At 37.9% G+C, this 9,266-nt stretch overlaps 1 long non-coding RNA gene across 1 annotated transcript; it reads left to right on the top strand.

Annotated features, from left to right (window-relative positions):
- The first annotated feature begins 612 nt into the window (after nucleotides 1-612).
- On the top strand, nucleotides 613-8,471 carry LOC120800627. Its single transcript, XR_005708999.1, has 3 exons — nucleotides 613-833; nucleotides 7,500-7,674; nucleotides 7,850-8,471. It is a non-coding gene; the product is annotated as an uncharacterized LOC120800627 (long non-coding RNA).
- Nucleotides 8,472-9,266: the final 795 nt, after the last annotated feature.

Here is a 9,266-nt window from a genome sequence, read left to right as displayed (position 1 = left end):
CTAGTTTGTGCTGTTTTAATTTCATAATACAGGTTATAACAGCTCGGCCAGAACTACTGTGGTAAAAACGAAAGAGCGGAAGGAGTACATACTATTTACATGCTTTTACTGTTCCTGTATTTTATTAAAACTTTTTCCCTGAAAATGTATCAGTTCCACTGATAATATCAAGGCTGCTAACTTTGACACACACTACTCCACACTTTCACAATTTAAGGGGTATGATAAAGCAGTGGTAGATAGATAGACGTCGGAAAGGTGTGGGTCTGTGGGCCAAATCTGGCCCCCCAAAGAAAATATTTGCTCCCAAAAAAGAGTAAGTTTCCCCTTTTAGTCTTTATGTCAAAACCTTTGTATATTTTTTTTCACAAATCTACTGTATGTAACGTAATGTAAGTACAATGTCCATGTGAATCCGAAGATTTGGGCAGGGGCAGTAGAGGGTCATGTCCGTACCAGTGTCAAACGATCTTGCCATTTTAACTCCCTGTGTTACCGGCCAGAGGAACTATGGGTTGCCAGGTCTGTGTGTTTTCCGCAAAATGTTGGTTATTGTGGCAACTCTCCACTTCAGACCTGGATTACACTGCAGCCCAGCAGTGGCAGTGGTGGAGTTGGTGATGAGCGGTGGTGGATCTGAAACGCCAAGTATTTATAGTTTAAAGGTTTCAGATGTCACGGAATTGACATTAACATCAGTTATACTTATATTATATTAACATCAGTTATATTACATTTAAATTTCAGTGGTTAAGTGTTTGTTAATTTTTGAGTCGAAAGTGCCTCTGAAAGAGAATTAAGACATCAGGTCCTTTGGAGCAAAGAACTGAAGTGTAAGTAACCGCTGAGCTAATAAGAATGTTATTATCGATCAGAACATGTAATTTCTTTGAAATTAGTCGGAGAAATAAATACTATTTAACCCCCCCCCCCCCCCCCCCCCTGCCCGTTTCCAAAAGTGGACCAGAGTTCTTACGGCACGTGAGTCGTCAACATCAACATTATTTATTAAGTAAATTGTCCACAGCTGGTCCAACTGCATTGTTTGTCAATGTCAGGCTTCATTTTATTCTGAAAATCCTGGCGGCAGCAGCCCGAGCAGCACAGACGCACAGACCAGACAGGTGAGCTGCAAGCTCTCCGGTGATGGCCTCTCTGGCTCTGAGGTCGTAGTGACAGATCCTGCCTTAAGTTCAGGAGCTGAATGAAAAATAATACAAGAATAAGAAACTCAAGAAACTCCTGGGTCTTCATGACAGACAGTGAGATTTGAAAACGCCTCGCAGCAGGTAGTTGGTTCAAACTGAGTAGCACACCACCTACAGGGGTTACACATTGATTTTCTCGTAACACTTTACTGAAAATCTATCACATCAAGATTCCTGTTAATTTCAAAGAATGTAAAATATCTGATATACAATCAGATAAAGATCATGATACAAGTCTATTTTCAGGCAAGTTGGCATGTCAGGAAACACATATTCAATTCAAGTAAACTTTCTGTAGAGTCAGACCCTATGTGTGTATGAGAAAAGAGAGAAAGATAACAAGTGCACACATTATTTTGGCCATCTACAAAAAAATGTCCCTACCAAAAATAAAACCACATCAATGCCCTTGCTTAATAAACATGACCTTGTAACATCTGATTATAATGAATGATTTGCATCTCAAACACAAGTAGTAGGTACTCTAATAGACATGGCGTGTTGAAAATATTTTAAGGCAAAAACAACAGGAACAGTAACAGGTGATTATTTATTGTGTGTGGATAACCTATCAATTACATTTTAGGTCTGTTGTCCAACACAAAAAATATATGTGCCTACATGAGTCATTTCTTCCAGAATGAGTATTAATATAAGCTGCTTAACTCTTTCAATGGAAAGTGACATCTGCCTGTGGATACAACATTAAAACAACCAGCTTTATAAATGTTTTATTTTTTCAAAAAAAAAAAAAAATATATATATATATAGACATTGTCTGCATATTATAATGTTGTAAAATAAAACCTGACTCTCATTTGAGTAAAGGAGACAGGCAAAAGGCAAATTACATTTATATTTCAGTTTCATCATTTGTATGTTTCACTTACACATTGTCATCTATATTAGTTTTCCTTTAAATTAATTTTTTTTAATGTGCAGTCAAATACAATAAAGAATAAAAACGTAGAGCTGAACAACAACATTAGTGACAGCTCAGTTCTGTTCAAGTGTCCAAGTTGGTCACTCTGAAACAGAGGCAGCTAAGTGGACTTCAGCCATCGTTAGTTTTATTGTTTACAGGCTTACACCTGCTTTTCCCACTGTAACCATGTCCTGGAATAATGCGTGTATAATGTGTATATAAGATGTTGCATTTTGATGAGCTGGACTGACTCATGAAATAAGAAGGCTGCAAGACACATTTAAATCTGCCTTGAGAGATACTGTAGGTGAGCACTGTGACAGAGCTGTAATAGTGTGAAAAAATTAAGATGAAGAGTAAAATTCATCAGTGATATCATCAGTCATTCTGCACGCAGGATATATATTTAGGGACTGAACTTGCCAGAGCTATCACACCTACAATATTTGATATGATCCTGAGTGACAGCAGTTTTCTCATGACAACCGAAACCAGGGTCTCTGAGGATGTCGGAGGAGACATGCAGCGCATACACTCAATGTAGAGATAATGAGACTGTGGTCTAATACAACGAGTGTAAGGAATGACAGGTACTTTAATGTTGGAACTCACTAACATCAAAAAACAAGTTGCATAAGAACTTATTGTTTAGATGAGAAACTTTAGTGAAAAAGCATTCAAAAGCAGCAGAAACAAAGTTAATCTGTGCTTTAGCCAATTTTACAGTGGTGTTTAATTTTAACAACGCATGGCTCTTTTGTCTAAGAAAATAAGAAAAAAACCAAACCAAGCCAAAACAAAAAAAATCCTTAATTCATTAGCCTCTATTTCTCTCCATCTCTTCCAAAATTAGTAAAAGATCATGGCTTTTGCATATAATCTTATTATTTTTCTCCTGAACATTAAATGTATAAAGAGTCAAGTCTACTTCATCAAACAGTGAAGAACAGAAGAAAATGATCAAAACACACAGACAGAGTGGATCTTTTTTGGGTGGTGTTGCTGCAAATGAACAGTGAACGAAAATAGTAGCCTGTAATAGCTCAGTATTTAAGCTGTGGTGGAGGCCGATTTCATATCCTGGTCCTTTAATATTCAAGTCAAGGCAAGTTTATTTGTACAACACACTTCATAGACAAAGGAAATTCAAACTGCTTTACATCATGCTTTTAAAACATTAAAAAAAAAGAAAAAAAAGAAAACAGCATAAAAACATTAGAATGCAAATTGAAAAATAAAAAATATTTTTTAAAGGAGATTAAAAAGTTAAGAGCAGAGACATAAATACAGGACAGGAGGGTAAGATGTTTCATGATGAGTATTTAAGGTTCAGTTTAAGGCAGTGCAGAACGTAAAAGTTTACTGAAATTCAGTTGGTGAATTTCAGTAAACAGTACGTCCCAGGGGAGACAAAGCTTTAAAGCAGACACAAAATTTGAAATAGCTCACAGAGAGCCAGATGTAGGGAAATGTCGAGAACAGCTGGTAGGATACACAGGAGCCCAACGCTCACAGCAACCAGTCTGCAGAGGTTTCTTTCTGCGTGTAGAAATGAGGCAGAGTCAAAAAAAAAAACATCGTTATTAGGCAGCTAATAAAGAGATAAAGTACAAAATATGCCTGCAGGAATGTCATTATATACACATTAGCTGACTTTACTCTCCAGTCAACGCTGGTAAATCTCTCCGTCAGTGTGAACATGAACAAAATGAAAAAAAAAAAAGAATAAAAATGCAACCAAAACAACCAAAAAATATGCAGCTGCCTTGATAAAAGAGGTGCATGGATAAGCCAAAATAGAGAATTGATTTGAAAAATAAAAGCGTCATGATTTTGGCTAATAAACTCCATGAGATACAACAGTAACAAACAAAAAGTGCTCTGATTTACTTGAAGCAGAGGCATTAATATCCCCTGACGTTCCCTTATTTTTACTCCTACTGAAACTTGAACTCCTTTCAGCCACTTCAACAACAACTTCAACACATGTAAACTTTCTAAAGAAAACTTCAACATAATGTTACTATCACAGTTAAAACAAAACATTAAAATGCTTCACTTCCCCATCCACCACCAGATCGGCTCTTTAAGGAAACACTCGTAGCTGAAGCAACAGATAGATTTCCAGACTCCTCTTCGTGGACCAATCTCAGCATATGTTTTAGTTACGGTGTTTTGTAAGAAACACGCTAATATGTCAGCTGTTTCTTCTTTTCTGTTTCTGCGATTAAACTTCACAAATTCAAATTAAGTTGGCGAAGCAAAAAAGCATTTCAGTTTCTTAATTAATTTGTTAACGTAAATCAGGGCTGTTGTAACATTGTACACAGCTGCATTGTGGTGCTGTGACCTTTTAATGTACAAGGTTGAATCTGATTTCACAGTACTTACAGTACAATAATGAGATGACCTCTGTTGTGTTTAAGGTGGTCCTGTTTATTTAAATACAAAATCAAAACCAGGCTGTTTCATAAAGTGGATACAATGAATTTATTCGAAACAATAGTCAGAATAGCAACCATAGATTTACAAAAGCTATAGTATATACGTGAAAACATATGACACTGCTGATAAGGTACCTGTATCGATTACACCCCATGCTATTTAAAAACCAGAGACAGCACGCACACCCGGACCCTGAACCTAATGCAGCGAAATGGAATTCAGACATCATTTGTTTTATTCTTTATACCTGTACTTTTACTGTGTTGACATGTCAAAATGTCTCCCACTTTCCCTGCAGCTTAGCAGTTACCAGTCTGGTGGGCTTGGATGCTGAGTTATAAAGCCACCATCTTTTCGCAGATCCAGAAGTTTTCCTTGTTACACATTTCATCATTCCAGCTGTCTTTCATTTCATAGAACTTTATTTCTCCACAGTCTTCATTTCTGCCTAGATAGGCGTTGGGCTCCCTGGCGTGCCAGTAGCTGAAATCAAATCCGTATTAACGTTTAACTGAAACAGAACCAAAGACGCATTTAATAGACGGCAACATGGAGCCAATTTAAAACATCAACAATAAATATTGTTATTTTTGAACAGTTTAGTCAGGTAGTCTTGGTCTTAGTTTTACATTTCTGGTGACCCAAGGTCTACACCAGCAGCAGTAGAAAAGCCAGATGCTGCAGGAATTGAGCAAACATTCAGTCACAAGCACACGCTCACTGGAGCGTAGGTAATCTTCTTGTTACTTATACGCAGTGTTGGGCAGTAACACATTACCTAGTGTTGGCCGTAACTCCCTTAGTCTCTACCAAAAGGAGGAGAAAGGTGCTCTGTCTTTGTCTTTTTTTATAGGGTGTATTGTCTAAACTGCCAGCTATAGATACCTTTGCCTGGCCTCGGTTTGTAAACCCACAGTCAGGAATCACCTGGGTTTTGTTCGGATTTGGAGGGCTTCATGCATTCACTGAGACTCATCCAGTGGATGGTCAGTAAATACAATACCTCCAAACTGTAAGCTGCTCGTTAAACCAGAGTGTCTCTTTTTACGTTTCCATACTTGGTAAATACAGATGATGTAACATGTGGATGTTGAGGATTTGGAGTTGTTTAAACGCACCTTTGATTCAGTTGCGTTGAGTACTGAGAGTAATGCAGAGACTAATGTAACTAAACACTTTTCTTAACTTAAAATGATAAAAATGATTTACAGTGCAGGCCGATGCAAAATAACAGACATACATGCTTTACTATGACCAAGACAAGTGTCTTCCATGAAATCCAGTATATTAAATTATTTGGTACATGTGCAAACAAATCTTTAACATAGACTCTGTAGAATGAACTGACACTGAATTGTCACTGACTGCATCAGTAGCCTTTAAGGGTGAAGCTCCTCTTACTGGTAACTCACAGAACTTTGTCAGTTTAGCTTCAATATGTCGTATGATACTCCCTGCTACTCTTCCATAGGCCTAGTTTTGTGCTGAAGCCAATATAACAGCTTGAACCAGCAGCAGACATGCAGTAACTAATCACTGAACAGAAGAAAGTCAGAAAGTGAGCTGGAGCTCACAGAGTTGTAGGCGGTGATGCGTTCACTTACTGAACTGAAGGGCATTTGAACAGTGATGATATAGCTGATAGCTTAGAAAAAAGTTAATGAACTACATGGTTGCTGACTAGAATTTACACTGAATGGAAATATTTAAATTAGTGATATGTAATTTCCTCTTCTATAAATCATACCATGCAAAATGGTACAACATGGTGGAGGATTTCTTCCCGTACACACCTACTGGCGTGTGTCTCAGTAGCAGTGTATTCAGTGCTGCCAGTAGAGGTCAGAAGATTTGAGGAGACTATATATTTAATTTTCGAGAGGTCACTCTCGTACACACCTGTTCTTCTCTGCTGTTGATAATCACCAGGTCTGCACCTTTCTGCAGACAGTCATCTCTGCTGGCTTGCCAGGATTTCTTGACAGAGGAAACATAGTAAACACTGTGGTGGAACCACATCCATCCTCGCAGGAGGAAATGGTCTGTTGAGGTTAATAAAATTGAAAAAACCTTCACGACTCAGTAAAAGCAAAGACAAAAAACAAAAACAAACAAACAACAACAACAAAAGTTGTAATGAGTTGGATCTTTTTTTAATATTGCTGTTATATTCATTTTATCATGTCATAGAGAATTTGTCTCATGCTCACGAGATATATTCAGCTTCCTCCTCAACTCCTTTCCCTCATCAGTCAGGTTTTTGATCATGGCCTCAAATTCTTGCGTCCTTGCATCAGAACCGTCTGTGTTATCAAAAAGATTTACACATTCCCTTTTGTTGCTGCAGTTAACAGTGAGTTTAAGGTACAATGGGAAAAGATGCCCACCTTTGTATTAATTTAACCGTTGTACGTTAGTCTATGGACACCATGTGTACTTTTGGTCAGGGGGTGATTTGATACGATCAAGGCCCCTCAGCTCATTACGTCCCAGCTGTGTTCCAGCTCAGTCACTGCTCCGCTGCATTTTCCACGTCAAACCGTGAACAAGAGGAGCGTTTGTTCTTCAGCAGCCACATTTAAAGTATAATATAGTTTGGTGTTGTTTTGCCAACAGTTTTATGTTTTCAATCATATCAATCATTTAAGACAACTCACAGAGAGAAAGACGCAGGGAAGTGTTGAGAGCAGCTTGCAGGATACACAGGAGTCCAACGCTCACAAAAACCAGTTTGTAGAGTTGTCTTTCTGTGTGCAGATATCCCACAGACACATGCAAAATCACCTTTTGCCTGATATTGTGTTCTGTGAAACAGCAAATTTTCATTTCACCATTTTCATTAAACTTCTTGTACACTGTCTCTGGGTGAAATATAATTCACTTTTATTAATTTTTTGCTAAATTATGGGGTTTTTTTTCAGACGGAAAACTCCCCACCAGATTTTGGCAAAAACATTGCCCTCCTTGATGTCGGGTTGTTCCGTCCAAACTCATGCTCTTCACCCAAACAGAACAAGTTACAGGAAATATGATACTGTCAGACCATGTGGAATACAATTATTTTTTAAAGTTACTCACTCCTGGCTGAAGCATCAAGTAGGTTTTTGTCATCCATAGCCACCTCAGATTCCGTTTTAAAGACAAAACTCAAACTACTGTACCAACTGGAGTATGACCAGGTTTTCTGGTCTTAACTTATCTGAACTTATCTGCAAACTGCTTCTTTTTTCCGATCTGCTCACTACAGCACCTATATCTCCTTATCTTTCAGCAACTTGTCACCATCGCTTTTTCATTTCGACTTTGCTATCTGCCTTGTTTCCTTCATTGATTATAATCAGACTGTAAATAGAGCAGGGTTATTTATAATTCCATTTCATCTCTTGTTTTTTTGTGCTTGTGAAACATTTATACCTTGGCTGCTGTAATATTGTGCATGGCTAGGTGGTCCCTCCTATCTTTTCATGGATGCCTGACCCTCCAGTTGTCGGCACGGGAAAGATGCTGCTGCCGTCAGCGAAATGCTGCTTTGACGTTTTACCTGGCAGGGATGGCTGTCACGTTTCTTCACTCCTCAGCCCCGGTTAATGTTGTACAGATGCGGCCAATCCTTAGCCATGAGCCAATAGGATTATTATGTATTTAGCTGACACATTTGAATTATGTATTTATGTATTCATGAACCTTATTCCGTTATGTCCTCTAAATAAAACGTCATGCTCTTTGGCATAGATGAAACAAGTTGTTCCAAATAAATTACCAGAAATGCAAATGTAAATTAACACTGAAATTGCTTGAGAGCTTGTTTCAAGCATGAAATTATTTACTTTTCTTACAGCTGAATGGATGATTTTGTCACACTTTTATCCATTCACCTTGTTTTTGTGCTGGCTTATAATGTAATAAAATGTAATAAAAAGAAACTTTAGTACATCAGAATTATAAGTTTGAAATAATATTTTACCTTACTACTCTCAGTCATAGAAAAATAATGAGGGTAACACAACTCAAGAATTTAAAAGCACTGCTAGCAGGTCGTAGAGGCTGACACCAAACCAAAACCGTGTCAGTCATCATTGCGCGCCTGAAGTTTGCCAAAGAACACCTTGATACTCCACAGTGCTACTGGGAAAATGTTTTGTGGACTGATTAAGGGCCATTATAGGTTCAATTGTTTGGGAAGAACACGACACTACGTAGGGTGTAAAAAGGGCACTGCTTACCAATATGAAAATATCATCCCAGCAGTGATTTGGGGCTTTGCTGCTAAAGTGTTGTGGTGCTGTGCATGTGGTCATCTGCGTAGGCACAATGGTCTAGTTCAGAAGAACACTAACTATTTCCAGATAAGATAATGAAAGCCTATATCTGTGTTTTACAGCATCTGCACTGGTGTACAGGATGTTGTTGCTGGCTGTGTCGGACAACTAGGATTAGAGTTCATAAATTTATTTAATGTTTCTGTTTGCATGGTAGCTCTCTTTCACCCACTCCTGATTTTATCACAGCAAGAGTTGACACTCCTTTCTTACTCTCTCTCTCTCTCTCTCCTCTCTTTCACTTAAACATACACACTTCTTATTCAGGGGTTAAAGTAAAATAACATAGCAGAATAATTCAAACAAATATGATATTATACGGTAAATGGACTGCACTTATATAGCGTTTTTTTAGTCTTATCGACCACT

This window comes from Xiphias gladius, chromosome 15 (genome assembly GCF_016859285.1).
Source record: "Xiphias gladius isolate SHS-SW01 ecotype Sanya breed wild chromosome 15, ASM1685928v1, whole genome shotgun sequence".
In the NCBI taxonomy this organism is placed as follows: Eukaryota; Metazoa; Chordata; class Actinopteri; order Istiophoriformes; family Xiphiidae; genus Xiphias; species Xiphias gladius.
The sequence above is the reverse complement of the archived record's forward strand: the minus strand, read 5'-3'. Positions and strand labels throughout refer to the sequence as shown.